General features: G+C 45.5%; 1 protein-coding gene across 3 annotated transcripts in view; it reads left to right on the forward strand.

Annotated features, from left to right (window-relative positions):
• mllt1a (MLLT1 super elongation complex subunit a) overlaps window positions 1-18,659 on the forward strand; it is a 116,510-nt gene that overhangs the window by 5,993 nt on the left and 91,858 nt on the right. The window contains exon 1 of one of the 3 annotated variants that reach the window (XM_038778235.1): window positions 7-388. The exons of the other annotated variants lie outside the window; for them this stretch is intronic. The gene's annotated coding sequence lies outside the window, so the exon portion shown is untranslated. Of the gene's footprint in view, window positions 1-6; window positions 389-18,659 lie in introns of those variants that run through there. 3 annotated transcript variants of the gene reach the window in all.

The following is an 18,659-nucleotide window of genomic DNA, read 5'->3' on the forward strand; positions in this document are numbered from 1 at the left end:
ACCTATGTTTATCCCATCTTAAAAACAGTTGTTCACCAATATGCTAGCTGTTGCTTATCCGTGCAGGCACTGCCCCTTTAATTCCTTAGGCTTCATCGGTAGGTTTTCATGTTGATATGGTACTGTATCAACACCTTTTTGAAATCCATATATGCAAAGTCAACTGCTCTACCCTCATCAATCCTCTCCAGGCCAGAATTGGAGGTGTGACTGGGGAGAGATTCGAATACTAGCGCAAAAATTTTAAATTCGAGCCAATATAGATCTGAGAGCTCGGATGATGGGTGAATGGCACTTTGGTGTGAGTTCGGATACGGGCAGCAGCCGACAGTGTGGTCGCCTTGTCACTTAATCCTGGATTTGTGCGAAGGTACTGCTGCATCTTTTGGTGAGTAGATTTGTTTGTTTTGTTCTGGAGTAGGGGATTTTCCTTGAGTTTTCTGCTCTGGGGTATGTTGCGGGGGAACTGCTGATTTAATGTTTGGGCTCGGTGTGTGTGACACTTTAGAAAAGCTGTTACTGACAGCTTTGATTTGATCAGTGTGAACTTCCACTAATAGGACGCCACCTCAGTTTCTGCTAGTTCAGGCACAATGAACAGGTGTAAGGTGCGACGCGTTGCAAACAAACTAGTGAGCGGGTAGGTAGGAAGAGTCATTTTGTAGTTTTGCCTTCCATTCAGTGTTTGTTTTATTCTGTGACTAGCGCGTGGGCCAGAGCTTGGCACCTCTGCCCAGTCTGGTGTGACGCAGGCATACTGATCGAGCAGGTCCCAGGTTTGGTTTGTGGTTTCTATTAACTTGGTCCCTCTGAGTAGAGCTGGCAGTGCATCACTGCAGTTAACTGTAACTCACCAGAGCGCAAAGGGAAAATCCGACGGGATTTCAGTTCTCCAGTGATTCCCTGCTCAGTGTGGATGTTACGTGAGGGCAGAATTGGATTTTGCTGCTATGGCGCCCAACACCTGCTGCCAAGATGCCTGGATAAAGTATAGTAAGAAGTCTTACAACAGGGTAAAATCCAACATGTTTGTTTCAAGCACTAGCTTTCGGAGCACTGCTCCTTCCTCAGGTGAATGAAGAGGTTTGTATATATATATATATATATATATATATATATAGACAAATTCAAAGATGCCAGACAATGCTTAGAATGCGAGCATTTGCAGGTAATTAAATCTTTACAGATCCAAAGATAGGGGTAACCCCAGGTTAAAGAGGTGTGAATTGTCTCAAGCCAGGACAGTTGGTAGGATTTCGCAAGCCCAGGCCAGATGGTGGGAGATGAATGTAATGCGACATGAATCCCAGGTCCCAGTTGAGGCCGCACTCATGTGTGCGGAACTTGGCTATAAGTTTCTGCTCGGCGATTCTGCGTTGTCGCGTGTCCATGGAGAACGCCTACCCAGAGATCAGAGGCTGAAAGCCCTTGACTGCTGAAGTGTTCCCCGACTGGAAGGGAACATTCCTGCCTGGTGATTGTCGTGCAATGTCCGTTCATTCGTTGTCGCAGCGTCTGCATAGCCTCGCCAATGTATCACGCTTTGGGACATCCTTTCGGGACATCCTTCGCTGTGACAACGAATGACCGGACATCACGTGACAATCACCAGGTAGGAATGTTCCCTTCCAGTTGGGGAACACTTCAGCAGTCAAGGGCATTCAGCCTCTGATTTCCGGGTAAGCGTTCTCCAAGGCAGCCTTCAGGACGCGCGACAACGCAGAATCGCCAAGCAGAAACTTATAGCCAAGTTCCGCACATGTGAGTGCGGCCTCAACCGGGGCCTGGGATTCATGTCTCATTGCATTCATCCCCCACCATCTGGCCTGGGCTTGTGAAATTCTACCAACTGTCCTAGCTTGAGACAATTCACACCTCTTTAACCTGGGGTTATCCCTATCTTTGGATCTGTAAAGATTTAATTACCTGCAAATGCTCACATTCTAAGCATTGTCTGGCATCTTTGAATTTGTCTGTATATATGTTTCTGGAACATACCTCGTCATTCACCTAAGGAAGGAGCAGTGCTCCGAAAGCTAGTGTTTGAAACAAACATGTTGGACTTTAACTTGGTGTTGTAAGACACCTTACTGTGCTCACCCCAGTCCAACACCGTCATCTCCACATCATGGATAAAGTATGGGTGCTTGTGTGAGGTGCCAAGGGAAGTATACAACATCAAAAATCATTGGAGTGGCGGGGGAAGTCGGGTGACCAGAAGCACTGGAAATAAGAAGGAGGCAGAATTAAAAATCACGAGCTGCAAGGAAGTGTGGTAAAAATAGAAAATAAGGGGTTGGGGGAGGAGGAAAACAGAGGAACAAGTTCTGCAGATACCTCAGTACCACAAAGTTGCCTGTATCTGTATTGCACAGCATCACCTTTAAAATATCATCAGTCAGGGATTTGCCGAGGTCCAGATCAACTCACTGGGCATGTGTTATGATTGATCCCCGCCCCCATTACTGTCCTCTGGAGCTCAGTGCATCTATTTGCTGAGCCATTGGATGGGATTGCATGACATCATTTAAACTCTATTTACAAACACGTTTTGACTCAACTTTGGTCCCCATTAGCTTCAACTTGGCACTTAAGCTCTGTATAATTACTGTTTGATGGAGCAGTCCACCTCCATTGTGTTGTAGCTTGCCTCAAAAAGGAAGCTAAATCAGTAACGGTCGCCTTGAATCGCTGAGGGACCTCGCACTGAAGTCCACTGAGACGAGATGCAGTGAGCTGGAAGAGACGGGACTTAATGTGGTGAAACTTAGCTGCTGTATAAAACGGAGCTGTTTGTATCAGTAGGTTAAGCAGAGGGACCACGATGAGGGACCACGATGTGTATTGAAGAGTTAAATTTGGGTTGGGGGGGGGGGGGGGGGGGGGGGGGGTGGGTGCTGATACATTTTTTTCTCTCCCTGAAACGCATTGGTGAGCTACAATGTGTTTTTTTCTCTGATAATTCTGCAGTGTTCATGGTCATTTTATTTCTGGTGTTAACCCACAAATGATCAGATTTCTTAAATTCCGTTTCCTATGTATATTTTTCAAAACCTACTTGGAAACAAAGAAAATAGGAGCAGGAGGAGGTCGTTCAGCCCTCCGATCATGCTCCGCCATTCGTTATGATTTTGGTTAATTATCCAACTCAATAGATTAATCCCCCCCCCCCATATCCTTTGAAGCACTTCGTCCCAAATGCTATATCAAACTGCTTCTTAAAATCATACAATGCTTTAGCCTCAACTGCATTCTGTGATAGTGAATTTATGTAAAGAAAATACTTCCTTTCTTACTGTTGGTATATTGATATGCTAATGCCAGTACATTAAATTAGAAGCCTTGTTTTTGAGAAATTGTACAAATGTTGATGAGTTGTGTGTTGTTTAATCATTGCTACTTAGATTAAATATGAAGCGTATTTCTCATTAATCTGGTCTTGGAACAGTACAATACTGGTAAATGTACAATTGTGTTGTAGGTGCTGATGAGTTTGGATAAGATGGGGCCCTGTCACACTTGTCTTTACTTATGGTAAAAACTTGTATTTATATAGTGCCTTTACCTTAATTAAATATCTAAAGGCTTCACAGGAGCATTATAAAACAAAGTACGACTGAGCAGCACAGTGGCAAAAGTGGTTTAGCCCTGCTGTCTCACGGCGCTGAGGCCCCAGGTTCGATCCCGGCTCTGGGTCACTGTCCGTGTGGAGTTTGCACATTCTCCACGTGTTTGCGTGGGTTTCACCCCCACAGCCCAAAGATGTGCAGGGTAGGTGGATTGGACGAGCTAAATTGGCCCTTAATTGGAAAAAATGAATTGGGAACTCTAAATTTATTTTTTAAAAAACAAAGTATGACAGTCGATCATGAAAGGAGATGTTAGGTCGGATAACCAAAAGCTTGGTTAAGGAGTAGGTTTTAATGAATGTCTTAACAGTGGTTAGCACTGTTGCTTCACAGCGGCCAGGTCCCATGTTCGATTCCCGGCATGGGTCACTGCCTGTGCAGAGTCTGCACGTCCTCCCCGAGTCTGCGTTTGTTTCCTCCGGGTGCTCCGGTTTTCTTCCAAATGTCCCGAAAGACTTGCTATTATTAGGTGAGTTAGACATTCTGGATTCTCCCTCTGTGTACCCAAACAGGCGCCAGAGTGTGGCAACTACGGGATTTGCACAATAACTTCATTGCAGTGACAATAATAAAGATTATTATTATAAAGGACAAAAGTGAGGCGAAGAGGTGTAGGGAGGGAATCCCACAGCTTGGGGCATAGATAACTGAAGCCACCAATAACAGGCATAATGCACAGGAGACTGGAATTAGAGGAGAACGGATATTTCGAGGGTTGTGGGGCTGGAGGAGTTTACAGAGTTCGGGAGGGGCAAGGCAATGGAGGGATTGGAAAACAAGGACGAAAATTTCCAGATTGGATTGGATTTGTTTATTGTCACGTGTACCGAGGTACAGTGAAAAGTATTTTTCTGCAAGCAGCTCAACAGATCATTCAGTACATGGGAAGAAAAGGGAATTAAACAGAATTCAAGAAAATACATGAGAATACATAATAGGGCAACACAATATATACAATGTACTACATAAGCATTGGCATCGGATGAAGCAGACATGGGTGTAGTGTTAATGAGGTCAGTCCATAAGAGGGTCATTTAGGAGTCTGGTGACAGTGGGGAAGAAGCTGTTTTTAAGTCTGTTCGTCCGTGTTCTCAGACTTCTGAATCTCCTGCCCGATGGAAGAAGTTGGAAAAGTGAGTAAGCCGGGTGGGAGGGATCCTTGATTATGCTGCCTGCTTTCCCCCGGCAATGGGAGGTGTAGATGGAATCAATGGATGGGAGGCAGGTTCGTGTGATGGACTGGGCGGTATTCACGACTCTCTGAAGTTCCTTGCGGTCCTGGGCCGAGCAGTTGCCATACCAGGCTGTGATGCAGCCCGATAGGATGCTCTCTATAGTGCATCTGTAAAAGTTGGTAAGGGTTAATGTGGACATGCCAAATTTCCTTAGTTTCCTGAGGAAGTAAAGGCGCTGTTGTGCTTTCTTGGTGATAGCGTCGACATGAGTGGACCAGGATAGATTTTTGGTGATGTGCACCCCTAGGAATTTGAAACTGCTCACCATCTCTACCTCGGCTCCGTTGATGCTGACAGGGGTGTGTACAGTACTTTGCTTCCTGAAGTCGATGACCAGCTCTTTAGTTTTGCTGGCATTAAGGGAGAGATTGTTGTCGCTGCACCACTCCACTAGGTTCTCTATCTCCCTCCTGTATTCGGACTCGTCGTTATTCGAGATCCGGCCCACTATGGTCGTGTCGTCAGCAAACTTGTAGATGGAGTTGGAACCAAGTTTTGCCACGCAGTCATGTGTGTACAGGGAGTAGAGTAGGGGGCTAAGTACGCAGCCTTGCGGGGCACCGGTATTGAGGACTATTGTGGAGGAGGTGTTGGTGTTCATTCTTACTGACTGTGATCTGTTGGTCAGAAAGTCAAGGATCCAGTTGCAGAGTGGAGAGCCAAGTCCTAGGTTTTGGAGCTTTGATATGAGCTTGGCTGGGATTATGGTGTTGAAGGCGGAGCTGTAGTCAATAAATAGGAGTCTGATGTAGGAGTCCTTGTTTTCGAGATGCTCTAGGGATGAGTGTAGGGCCAGGGAAATGGCGTCTGATGTGGACCGGTTGCGACGGTATGCGAATTGAAGTGGGTCAAGGTGTTCCGGGAGTATGGAGGTGATGCGCTTCATGATCAGCCTCTCGAAGCACTTCATTACAACTGACGTCAGGGCCACCGGGCGGTAGTCATTGAGGCACGTTGCCTGGTTCTTCTTTGGTACCGGTATGATGTTGCTTGGCTGGGAGCCAGCGTAGGTCAGCGAGCACAGGGATGAAAGGGTAATGAAACCCTGCTGCCCGTGCCTTATCTTGCAGTTGAGGTTTGGATTACCCTCATGTTTACGGAGGATAGCGTGTCGGAGACCAGCCAGTTGGCTGGGTTGAGTCCAGAGGTGTGGAAAGCACGAATGATGGCTTCAGCAGCGGATGAGCTGAGACGGGGGCTAAGCCAGCTACCTTCATCACGGTGCGTGTAGCAACAGTAAAGAATTTTAAAAGTGAGAAGGATGTCACTGATTTTGGTGAACTTGATTGAACAATCCAGACCGCTAATTATTCAAGATTGTGTCTATTCTTAGAGACGGGCAAGGAAGTACAAGACTTGTGTTTAAGGACGACATAGTTAAACACCACAACATATTCTCTCTTCCCCCCCCCAACCCAAGGATAACATAATTAAATGAACCTATTGCTCCTCTTTTCCCATCTTTCCAGAAGGGAGCTGACCATAAATTCATTTTATTACAAAATGTTGCAGTCTAATGTTCTTGGATTACTTTTGATGAATGAATTTAAAGTTTTTCTGATTAACAACACTCAAAAACTTATGATAATTGCGAGGCGTTTAAAGCTGTCCCCTAGAGTTGCTGATGTTATTTTGAGAGAATAACAAATGCTTTGTCACATGTTAACTTTGGACTGTTGTCAAGAGTGTGGTTTGAATAATGGAACAGAAATATGAAAAGCATGCCCATCTCTGGTGAGGCAGTGTTCAGGAGGATGCTCCAGACCTTTTGCTGTGGAATTTTATAAATAATTGAATAAATAATTTATATTGCCGGTGGCCCTTGTTGCTAAGGCTACTTAAAGAAAAGAATTGTGTTAATGAGCGCAGAGGGACGTATGGGTTGATCATAAAACCCTTGGCATAAAAGGAGGTGGTGGTGCCATAATATGAGAGGTTGGGAGGGCATTTTTCGAACTGGTAAATTACATTCTTTCTCTATTAGTTTATTGTTTCGGTTTAGCTTCCCCGTCATCCGTGCATCAGATTTTTAATGTTCTTCTTGATCTATATCCGTTCCCCTGTGACTTCTGCTACCGTGATCCCTCTGATTTAATTGTTAGTGACAGCAGAATGTGCCGTGGACCAGTCCCCAATCAGAAATACCCGCACATATCCCAGCGGACAAAGCTGTTCCAGAATGTAGTTTGGATCTTGAGTCTTTCCCGGAGAGGTAAACTAAATCTGATGTGAGAGCACCTATGGATACACAACACGGTTCACTAATCTTTTTGTGCTTTGGATAGAACTACCAGTGCACCACCGTGAACGTGCAAACATTCGCCAGTGAATGCTCTCGGTACTCTAGTCTCGCATCTTGCCAGATTTGACTTTTAGGGTCAAAGTTCTTCTGCATAAAAAGGGGCCCTTCGGCCCATGTCTGCGCTGGTCATCAAGCACCCATCTATTCTAATCCCATTTCCCAGCACTTGTAGCCTTGTATGCTATGGTGTTTTCAAGTGCTCAATGCTTCTTTAATGTTGTGAGGGTTCCCGCCTCTACCACCTTTTAGTCAGTTACAGATTCCCACCATGGAAACATTTTTCCTTGAATCCTCTCTAAATCTCATGCCCCCTTACTGTAGATCTATGCCCCCTGGTTATTGACTCGTCTACGAAAGGGAAAAAATTCCTTCCTATCTACCCACCCTATCTATGTCCCTCATAGCTTTGTGCACCTCAGTCAGGTTCCCCGCTCAGCCTTCTCTGCTCTAGGAAAACAACCCCGCCTATCCAGCCTCTCTTCATAGCCGTAGCGCTCCAGCCCAGGAAACATCCTGGTGAATCTCCTCTGCAACCTCTCTCACACAATCCCATCCTGCAGACCTGGTAAGATTCATTCATTCCCTGGTTCCTGAATGCATCTTTGCTTGACAGCCTTGTAGATGGTGATGGTTCTGCTGTTTTTCTATCAGCTTGTTTTATGGGTGGTATTCTTGTCTCTAAGTGAGGAGGAGCAGAGGTTTAAGCCCCACTGCAGGGATTTGAGACCAACATACGGCCTGAGAGTTCAATGCAATATTTAAAAATAAATAAATTTAAAGTACCCAATTCATTTTTTTTTCCAATTATGGGCCAATCCTCCTACACTGCATATCTTTGGGTTGTGGGGGTGAGACCCACGCAGACACATGTGCAAACTCCAAACGGACAGTGATCCAGGGCCAGGATGTGAACCCGGGTCCTCGGCACCATGAGGCCATGATGTGGAGATGCTGGCGTTGGACTGGGGTGAGCACAGTAAGAAGTCTTACAACAGCAGGTTAAAGTCCAACATGTTTGTTTGAAATCACTAGCTTTTGGAGCACTGCTCCTTCCTCAGGTGAATGAAGCGGTAGGTTCCAGAAACATGTATATTACATTGAATGGGGTGGCATGACGGTGCAGTGGTTAGCAATGCTGCCTCATGGTAAGATTTGCATCATATATATACATACATGTATATATGTTTCTGGAACCTACCTCTTCATTCACCTGAGGAAGGAGCAGTGCTCCGAAAGCTAATGATTTGAAACAAACCTGTTGGACCTTAACCTGGTGTTGTAAGACTTCTTACCATGAGGCAGCAGTGCTGACCACTACACCATCATGCCATCCTATTCCATGTAATATTGAGGGAGTGCTGCACTGTCAAAGATTCAGATCAGATGTTAAACCCCTTCTTCAAAACCACCAAAACACATTAACTGACCATTATCTCATTGTCCCCTGTCAGATCTTGTGCAATTGGCTACCACACCTGCCTATATAAAGAGCGTGACTACACTTCAAAAGAACATCATTAGGTGTGAGGTCCTTTTGAAATATCCCAAGGGCATGAAAGGCACCATTAACATAGATGTGTGGTTCTCCCCCCCCCCCCCACCCCATTCTGGCCACCTGGCCATTTTATCATTATTTCTTTGTTGTATGTTAATGGCAGCACTTAAGGAGCTGAACTTTCCAAATTACATTGTGGCCAACTTGTGATATCAAGTGTGGATGTGAACCCATGTACAGGCCTGTGCGTTGCTCTTTACAGTTCCCTAGGACTTGATGTACAACAAATATCATGCCAATTATAGTCTTCTGTGATCAGTGCCCACAATAATTTAAACTAGTGAAGATTGAAATGTATTTCTGGCAGTATTTAAGAGTATCGGAATAGTGTGGACAGTATCTCGTGCCTTTTCTCGTGTACATTGTAACCGTGGCATCCTTTACTTGCTGTGGAATTGCTTGCTTGATTTTGGATATTTCAGGATGACAGACAGCCACTGCGGTTGTGGTATTTTGAAATAAAAATCTGCTATTTCATCTGGTTCGGGTGTTTCGCTGGTGTTAGTAGAATGTCTAACCTTGTGCATCAGCCACCCGCAGTGAACAGAGCACTGAGTGACTTGTGAAATCTAGGCCATCATCTGCTATTGGAAGGTGGTTTGGTCGATCTACAAAATGCAATTCGGGTCCCATCCCCAAATTTGGAGTGGGAAGAGGCTGTTTCACCTTTTAGCGGCAAGTTGGACGAATCATAGAATCCCTATGGTGCAGAGGGAGGCCATTCGGCCTATCGAGTCAGCACTGATCCTATGAAAGAGCACCCTACCTCAGCCCACTACCCCTGCTCCATCCCCATAACCCCACCCAACCAGTTTGAAGCGGAGGAATTGGGCTAGGGCGGAAGATGAGTGCAGGGTAATGGGATTAAGTTTGGATTGCTGTCGCAAAGAGCTGGCCTAGATTGGGGCTGAGTGGCATCCGTCTGTGCAACACATGGTTTCACGGCAAACAAAGTGCTATCTGCTGTTTTGCCACGGTGACTGATATTTTGCCACAAACGCTGCCTGCTAGAGAGTATTTGTGTTCTTCTGATCTCCTGGAGTTTGCAACTTGCTAGTTTTCCTGTCCCATAATGAACAATGGGGCTGGTTTAGCTCAGCGAGCTAGACAGCTGGTTTGTGATGTAGATCAAGGCCAGCAGCGCGGGTTCAATTCCCGTACCAGATTACCCGAACAGGAGCCGGAATGTGGCGACTAGGGGCTTTTCACAGTAACTTCATACTTGTGACAATAAAAGGTTGTTATTATTAAAATGTTACACTGCAGAAACATGCCAGCACCAAGCATTCATCCACCAGTCTTCTCTTTGTTCCCACGACTATTCAAATTCTATTCTGAGCAACTTTCTCATTCCCTTTTAAAATAATTTATAAATTCGACAGGTTTGTGGCAGAGGATTCCACAATCTAACCAGCCTCCACATTGATACATTTCTAACTTCCTCTTTTAAATTTAATTTATGATCACCTCAAATTTATGCCATCTCTGCACTGTCACACCGAGGTGGAAACAAGCTATCACATCTCACCCTATTTTAACTATTCATAATCTTGAAGATCTGTCATGTTATCCTTTAATCTTCTAAGCTCCAGTTGAGGCTTTTTTTTTCACTTCTCAAGTCTCTCTACATAACCGTAACCTCCTCACTCATCTGATAACGGCTTAGTAAATCTCTTAAGCTGTTTTTCCATTGCTGTTTTTTTATATCTTTCCTATAATGGGCTAGTGACAACAGAATACAGCACTCCAACTGAAATCTTGTGCAGGTTGCAGATTACCCCCTATTTGAGGCCACTAAGACTCCATTTACTTCTGTGTGGCCTTATTTATCTCTGCTGCTATCTTTAATATGTATGCGACTTGAATCTCTTCCCCCCCGCCCCCCCCTCAACAACCTCACCCCGATCATTTTAAGAAATATTTCCTCTCCCTGTTCTGACTCGAAAATATACGTTCCACGTTCACTGTCTTCTAAACGAACTGCATCTGCTAACAATTTTTCGAATCTCCAGCACAAAGCCGTTGAAATGTTTATAGCCTTGAAGAAAACCGTGATCAGCCGTTTAGTCAGCTTGTTCGCACTTCAGCGTCATTGGGTGTGCCACTAACTGAAGTATACCATCGCACAAAAGACAAGACTTGCATTTATATGGTGCCTTTGTGACCATAGGATATCTTGGGTTTATAGCCAATGAAGCACTTTGAAGTATTGTAATGTAGGAAACGCGTCACGCAGCCTGCGCATAGCAATGTGATAATGACCAGGCAACTGTTTCTTTGTGATGTCGATTGAGGGATAAATATTAACCGAAACACTTGTTAATTAACTCCCCCTTTGCTCAAAATAGCACAGTGGTTAGCACTGTTGCTTCACAGCGCCAGGGACCCGGGTTCGGTTCCCGGCTTGGGTCTCTGTGCGGTGTCTGTATATTCTCTCCCGTGTCTACGTGGGTTTCCTCCGGGTGCTCCGGTTTCCCCTCACAAGTCACAAGAAAGAAGTGTTTATTAGGTGAATTAGACATTCTGAAGTCTCGCTCAGTGCACCCGAACAGGCGCCGGAATCTGGCGACTGGGGGATTTTCACAGTAACTTCATTGCAGCGTTAATGTAAGCCTACTTGTGACACTAATAAAGATTATTATTATTAGATGGTGCCTCAGTTTAATGTCTCTTCTGAAAGATGGCATCTCCAACAATGTAACGCTCCCTCCATACTCCACTGAAGCATCTGCCTCTATTTTTGTGCTGTATTAGGACTTAAACCCACAACCTTCTGACTCTCGAGGCACATGTGCTACCAACTGACACGTGCCTGGTCAGCAACCTGTACATATTTTCCTTGTAGTGTGAACACAAGAAAATTAGAGCAAGAAGTCATTCTGTTCAACTTGACTCTGAGATTATTCCAACGTGGACGATGCCCCTCCTATGCCACCAGTTTTTGCCTACTTTAGATCCGCTGTGGTTTTCTGCCCCTCGCCTTCCCACCACCGCCTTCCATTTCCTAAAATGAACACAGGAACAGGAGTGGGCCATTAGCCTCTCAAACCCATTCCAACTTTCAATTAGATAATGGCTGATCTGTGACATATCTTCATAAACCTACCGTTGTTCCATGCCCAGGAATACGTTGGTAAACAAAAATACACCAATCTCAAATTAATACTGCCAAATTTCTATCATCCTTTGTGCGCAGATGCTTTTCCTAAAGGGCCTATGTTCATTTGTCCTAGACTTCCCAACCACCAGAAGTGGATTCTCGATATGTTGAGTTAAAAGTCTAATGATGACCATGAAACCATTTGTCGATTGTCATTTTTAAAAAAACCATCTGATTCACTAATGTCCTTTTAAGGAAGGAAATCTGCCGTCCTTACCAGGACTGGCCTACACATGACTCCTGACCCACAGCAATGTGGTTGACTCTTAATTGCCCCCTCAAGGGCAATTAGGGATGGGCAGTACATGCGGGCCCAGCCTGCAACGCCCACGTCCCATTGAACAAATACAAAAAATATCTATGCTCTCAGTCACCCCTTAATAGCTTGAACACTTTGAGCAAGTCACATCTTGTTCTTCAGGGAATGGAACTGTAGTTTGTGTAATCCCTCCTGCAAACAGCAGACTCTTGCATTTATACAGCACCTGTAACCTAATAAAACATAGCAAGGTCATTCATAGGACTGATTATCAAACAAGATTTGCCAGCCAGCTGCATCAGTCATGAGGAGAGGTGACCGAATGCTTGGTGATAGGAGGTAGAAGCACCTTGACGATGGAGGAGCAAGTAGAGAGGCAGAGAGTTTGAGGGAGAGAATTCTGAAGCTTCGGACCGAGGCAGTTGAAGCCATGGTTGATTATCAACCAAAGGTAATCACCAGTGCAGAATAGAACTACAGGAGTGCAGATATCTGAAGGTTGTGGGGCTGGGGGACGGTAAAACAGCCAGGGAGGGATTTGAAAACTAGGATGCAAATTTTATAATTGAGGCTATTGCCATTCTGAGAGCTAGTGTAGGTGGGGAACAGGATGGTCAGAGTTTGAATACGTTTCGGAGGATGCAAGATGGGAGGCTGGCCAGGAAATGGAAGAGTTTAAGAATTAAAAAGCATATGGAAGAGGGTTTCGGTGGCAGATGAGCTGAGGCACATGTGGAGATGAGCGATGTTATAGCTGTAGAAGGAGGCGATGGTGCAGATACAGAGGCGGCAGCTCAACGCTGGGTGAAATTAAGATAGCAAGGTTACGGGCAGTCAGGTTCAGACTGTGCTAGTAGCCAGAGAATGTGGAGTTGGTGACAGAAGATGGTGACTTCCATCTCCCCAGAATTTAATTTCAAGAGGTTTCTGACATCCAATCAGTAGGAGTTGGCTTCACAAGATCACTGTCCTGAGGTGACCAAAAACTGTAGGCTTGTAAATGCTGTGACTGAACATCTGTCTGATTGTTCAAGTTAAATGGGTTTTTACTTTCCACATACCTGTATTTCTTGTTAATTTAAAGAACTCTCGCCCTCGCTCTCGCCCTCGCTCTCTCTCTTCGCTCTCTCTCCTCTCGCTCTCTCTCTCTCGACTCTCTCTCTCTCGCTCATCCTCTCTCTCCGTCGCTCATCTCTCTCTCTCTCAGCTCTTCTCTCTCTCTCCGCTCTCTCTCATCTCTCCACTCCCATCTCGCTCTCCTCTCTCTCTCGATTCGCTCTCTTCTCTCGCTCTCCTCTCTCCTCGTACTCTGTGTCTCTCTCTCTCTCTCTGGCTCTCTCGCTCTCTTTCTCTTTCTCTCTCTTTCTCTCCTTTCTCTTTCTCTCTTCTCTCCCCCCCCCCCCCCCCCCCCCCCCCCCCCATACACACACACACACACACACACTGCCTCAAACTTAATTTAGTTATTGGAACACGAACATATATGAGGGCACTTGCCTTCAGCAATATAGGGGTCCCTTACAGAGCGAGCATGAGGTGTGTCATTTAGAGACTGTTCCTCAAATTTTGCACACTTTACAGCTTCCCTTGTTAGCTTGGGGAATCAAAGTTTTTTTTTCCATGTCTCACTCTGTACAGACTCACGGTTGGCTATTGCTATCTTTCGTGTAAGCTTTGCAATAGACACCTCCAACTGATTGCTATGTGTGGATTGATGATGCTGTACTTATAGAATCATAGAATCTACAGTGCAGAAAGAGGCCATTCGGCCCACTGAGTCTACACCGGCCCCCGAAAGAGCACCATACCTAAGTCCATACCTCCACCCTATCCCCGTAACCCAGCAACTCCACCTGACATTTGGACACTACAGGGCAATTTAGCATGACCAATCCACCTAACCCACACATCTTTGGACCGTGGGAGGAAACCCACGCAGTCACGGGGAGACCGTGCAGACTCCGCGACCACAGTGACCCAAGCTGGGAATTGAACCCGGGTCCCTGGCGCTGTGAAGCAACAGTGCCAACCACTGTGCTACCGTGCCACCCCACTTAGATAGAGGTCTTGCAGAGGAAAGGGCCAAACATTTTGATTACAAGCATCTTGTGGAGCTGTTTACAGTACAAGTTTGATTGGAAGCTGCAATTCCATGGGCAAGCATCCTTTTGGAAGCTGGTAATGGCTGGCCATCTAGTCCAGATACATGTTTTTTTTTAATGTCCTTGTGTTCTGGCTTATCTTTGAAGCAACTTCAGGCTTTCTTTGGACAGTAATGCCTAATTGTATAAATAGGTCTGAAGCCAGCAGAGATCATGTCATGGACTTTGTGGTAGCATAGCTGCATGAAGGAAATAAAGAAACCTTAGGATCGGTTCAATGTGGGGAGTTAGTACGAACCTTTGCTATTAATGCTCCGGAGATTAGTGAAGGTTCTAACATTCTGTTTGTACTGAGTGCCGTTCATTTCCTTGCTTTGCTATTGAATAAATCTGTCTAGTGGTTAGTAGCTGGAGGCGTATTCTGCTAATGTTCATCCACCAACCAAAGACTAGGAGGCAGCATGTGAGCCAGTTATTGTGCCAAGGATTTTGTTTGATCTCTGGTCTCACTACATTTATCAAGCTGTTGGGCAAGAAAAGGTATCCTCTGTTTCAGCAGGCGTGAGGTCAGCTTCTGGGAGTGGCTGATGTCTGAACACACAAAAAATATCCAGCATAAAGTCCCAGACAGGTCGGCGAGACAGAAATGCACAAAAATCAAGAGCAAATTGGATTGTTATCTGAAGTATGTACAAGGAGAAGGCAAGGGAGTGGCGGCATGGGGTCATTTGCACCGACGGAGTGCAGATACAAATGATGGGCTAAATGGCCTTCTGGATTTGGTGAAAGGAGCTGGTTGGAGGAGACAATTTCTTAGCAATTAAAATTTAAAAGGAAGGGTTGTTTATATAATTCACTTCCCAAGCAGCAGTGGCTGTTGGAAGCACCAGTTATTCCAGAGAGAGAGAGAGAGCGAGGCTTACACAGCAAGAGATTTTACATTTGGTCTGTGCTTTATCTTATTGGAGTTCAAAATCGCTCGCTACTTAGAGCCAGATACTTAACTTGAAAATTGAGTATTTGTTTTTCTGATGTTCTTGAGATTTTCTTTCCAAACCAAAGCACATTCTGAAAAATTTTACAGCTAGTTTCCTTGCACTCTGCTCTGTTTACGCAGTTACCTTGAAAACATTTGACTGCAGCTGTACAAGACCTTTTTCCCGACAAAAATGTTTCCAATGAAAACTATTTGACCCTGTCAAGCTCCAGCATCCTCGTCGGAGTTTCTGTCCAACCCGATGATAATTCTGCTCTCGATGTGTCGCCAGAGGCTAAGGCTCCCCAATGCTGTTAAATTCCTTACCCTCATCACCCCTCCCCTCTCCAATGCTGGAGCAACATTACTGTCCCGTCTCGTGTACCCAGCCGAATGATGACCCGCTGAGCTTCAAGGCAAAAACTGATTTCCGCACCTTTTGGGCTGTTTGAACGTGAAGGCCCAGGAGGGTGGGGAAAGGTGGATTTTCACCACTAAAGCAGGAATCCTCGAGTACTCCAGGCCCTATAGTTTGAAGAGATTAAGCTATTTTTTCAGCATCACCCTGCTGTTTTTTTTTTTAATGAAATGGGAATTATATTGTGGAAGAATATGTAATCTATCCAAAACTATCCTTTGTCTTGGTTTAGGGTGACTGTTAGAAATTCAGGTCCCTTTTCAGTGTAAACCAGAACTAGCTTCAGGGTGAGTTGAGAGCAGCTGATGCTCACTCAAGCTGAAGAGCTGGCTTTTCCCCAATCGGGAGTTTGCTTCCGGACAGGGAGAGGATCCAGAAGGTAAGAGTGGAATCTAATATTTGCACTGAACTATAGTATGATAGTAAAACCGGTCTGAATCATCAGAATGTCTTCTGCTGCCTAATTTGGTAAATGGATATTAACCCAGAAAACACACTGGAGGGGAGGGCGATGGAGAGAGTGGGGAGGGGGGTGGATAGACGATGTTAAATAGCGTTGCTTGTTTGTACCTGATGGACGACTCTTTCATCCCACTGATCAAGTTGGCATGTGATGGTGTGTTGTTTACTCGGGGAGTCCTGGTTGCTGTGACTGCATGTCTGGCCCTATGGAAAGTGATGGTAGACCGTCCAACCTTCTTTCTGTGGTTGACCAGGAATCTCCCTGCTTTTATCGCCTGCCATTGGTGTATTGGAAGGATTTGCAGGTTGAGACTTGATCTGTTTAGCTGAGTTATGAACGCGCCTCCCTTGGACATCAAATCCTGGGGTGGGACTCGAGCCTGGAGCTTCTGGATAGGGGGAAGGGACCCTACCCTCCTTCTGTATCCGGTTCCCGATAGTAAACGACTGGCCACAACTGATACAGATTTTAAAGAGGGCCAGGGAATGAAATTAAATGCAGATAATCGGGGCCAATGAGTTTACAATGCAGGATTGGACAGAAGAGGGATTTTAATTGGAAAAGAACCAGTGAAACGCCCCAGAATGCAATTTAATAAAGAAACAGTGACTCAGCCAGCAGTTAAATCAGAGACCAGGATTATACAAGCTGCTGTGTTCCCGGAACAGGAACAGCACCACTGCAAGAGAATCACTGGGAGAGAAAGGCTTGCATTTATCTAGCACCTGTCATGACCTCTTGATGCCGCAAAGTACTTTATGACAATCGGTGCACCCCAAAGAATACTTCATTGGCTATAATGGAAGAAACATGCCAGCCACATAGGTGCTAAGCAAGCTCCCACAGACGATCACATGATTACGACCAGATCATCCATCTTTGGTGATGTAAATATTGGTTAGGACAGAAGGAACTCTCCTGTGAACATTAAAAAAATATATAATACCCGATATTTAAGCAGGAAACTTGTCTCTTTGTGCATCTCCTGTCTGCATCGCTTGGCTTTCTTTTAGCAGCAATTTGTGTGCCAATCTTTTCATTACGTATTCCAGTTACAATGAAAACTGCCGATGTTGGTTCATGTGTAAATTAGTGGCCCTGTATCTGCTGGGGGCGAAGTTGCAGCAGAGCATGTGAGGAGTTGGGGATGGAGGGCCAGTGGGCTGTCTGCCAGGACTTTGTAAAGACCGTTCCCGTAATGTGTCGTGTGTCTTCCCCCCCCCCCCCCCCCCCCCCCCCCCCCCCCCAAGTCATGCAACTTTAAAAAAATCTATATGCATTTCAGCTGTGGCTCGAGGGAGAGAAGGGACCAAAAGAAATTGAGTCGTTAGTTCCGTGACATTTGCTGGTTCCTGATTGGGAGCTTTCACAACAAAAACAGCAATTTGTGCTTGTGATAGTTGGCTGAAGGTTTTGTAACCTGTACCTACTGTTCCATGGTTTACAGCGATCCCTCTCTGTCTTTGGTCCAGCAAATTAGCAATTACGAAATTCAACACACTGGATCTTTGAGAAGAAAGAGTGAGGAGCTGGTATCGAGTGTTTGACCTAAACAGTGTTTTATGCAGCTCCCCCATAACCTCCCTGGCTACTGGATATAACTTGCATGCTTCTAGGTGGCCAAGTGCTCTTTGTCAATCCGGGGTTCGAACCTGCTGCTTCGGTGTTATTAACACCAGGCTCGAATGATCTGAGCTTACCGGCTGCCCAGTGGATCTTTTGAGGGAGCTAAGTCTCAACACCAGTCAGGTGCAAAGCTTGTAATAATACAGGTGCGTCAGTGTATGTAAAAATCACGCAAAAGACCAACAAATGTACAGCATGGAAACATGTGTCTGTATAGCACAAAGCATTCTGGTTAGCTTAAATATTCCAACGCTTGGCACACATACTTCACTCTCTGATTATCGTTTCTCTCCACCACCAGCAAGCGCCTTGGAGCGGCCTTGTTGGTTTTTCATCCATTTATCAATATACGCTGACAATATTTATACTTTTAAAAATGCAACAGTTCATGAACGGAAGTCAAAAGCTTGCCTAAAAATGGACCTGTTCACTGGAAGGGATCAAGGCAAAGTGAGAGCAAGAATTGCGAGAGGGTATGGAGGAGGAGTTCTGGTGTGAGGTGCTCCGGAGAGAGAACGCCTCCACCTCGATTGCGAGGTTGGGGCTGATACAACTGAACGTGGTATATAGAGCATACCTCACAAGGGCGAGCATGAGTCGTCTCTTTTTAGGGGGTAGAAGATGTGTGTGAACGTTGCGGGGGAGGCCCCGCAAACCACATTCATATGTTTTGGTCCTGTCCAAAGCTGGATGATTACTGGGAGGAGGTTTTTAGGGTCATCTCTAAAGTGGTGTACGTGAAACTGGACCTGGGCTCTCGGGAGGCCATATTCGGGGTGTTGCTCCAGACGGGGTTGGAAACTGGTGCGGAGGCAGATGTTGTAGCCTTAGCCTCGTTGATCGCCCGAAGACGGATCCTGTTAGGGTGATGAACCTCTCCACCCTATGCCCTGGCGTGGCGGGGGGACCTGCTGGAATTCTCGAAGCTTGAAAA

Source organism: Scyliorhinus canicula, chromosome 18 (assembly GCF_902713615.1).
Source record: "Scyliorhinus canicula chromosome 18, sScyCan1.1, whole genome shotgun sequence".
NCBI classification, from domain to species: domain Eukaryota; kingdom Metazoa; phylum Chordata; class Chondrichthyes; order Carcharhiniformes; family Scyliorhinidae; genus Scyliorhinus; species Scyliorhinus canicula.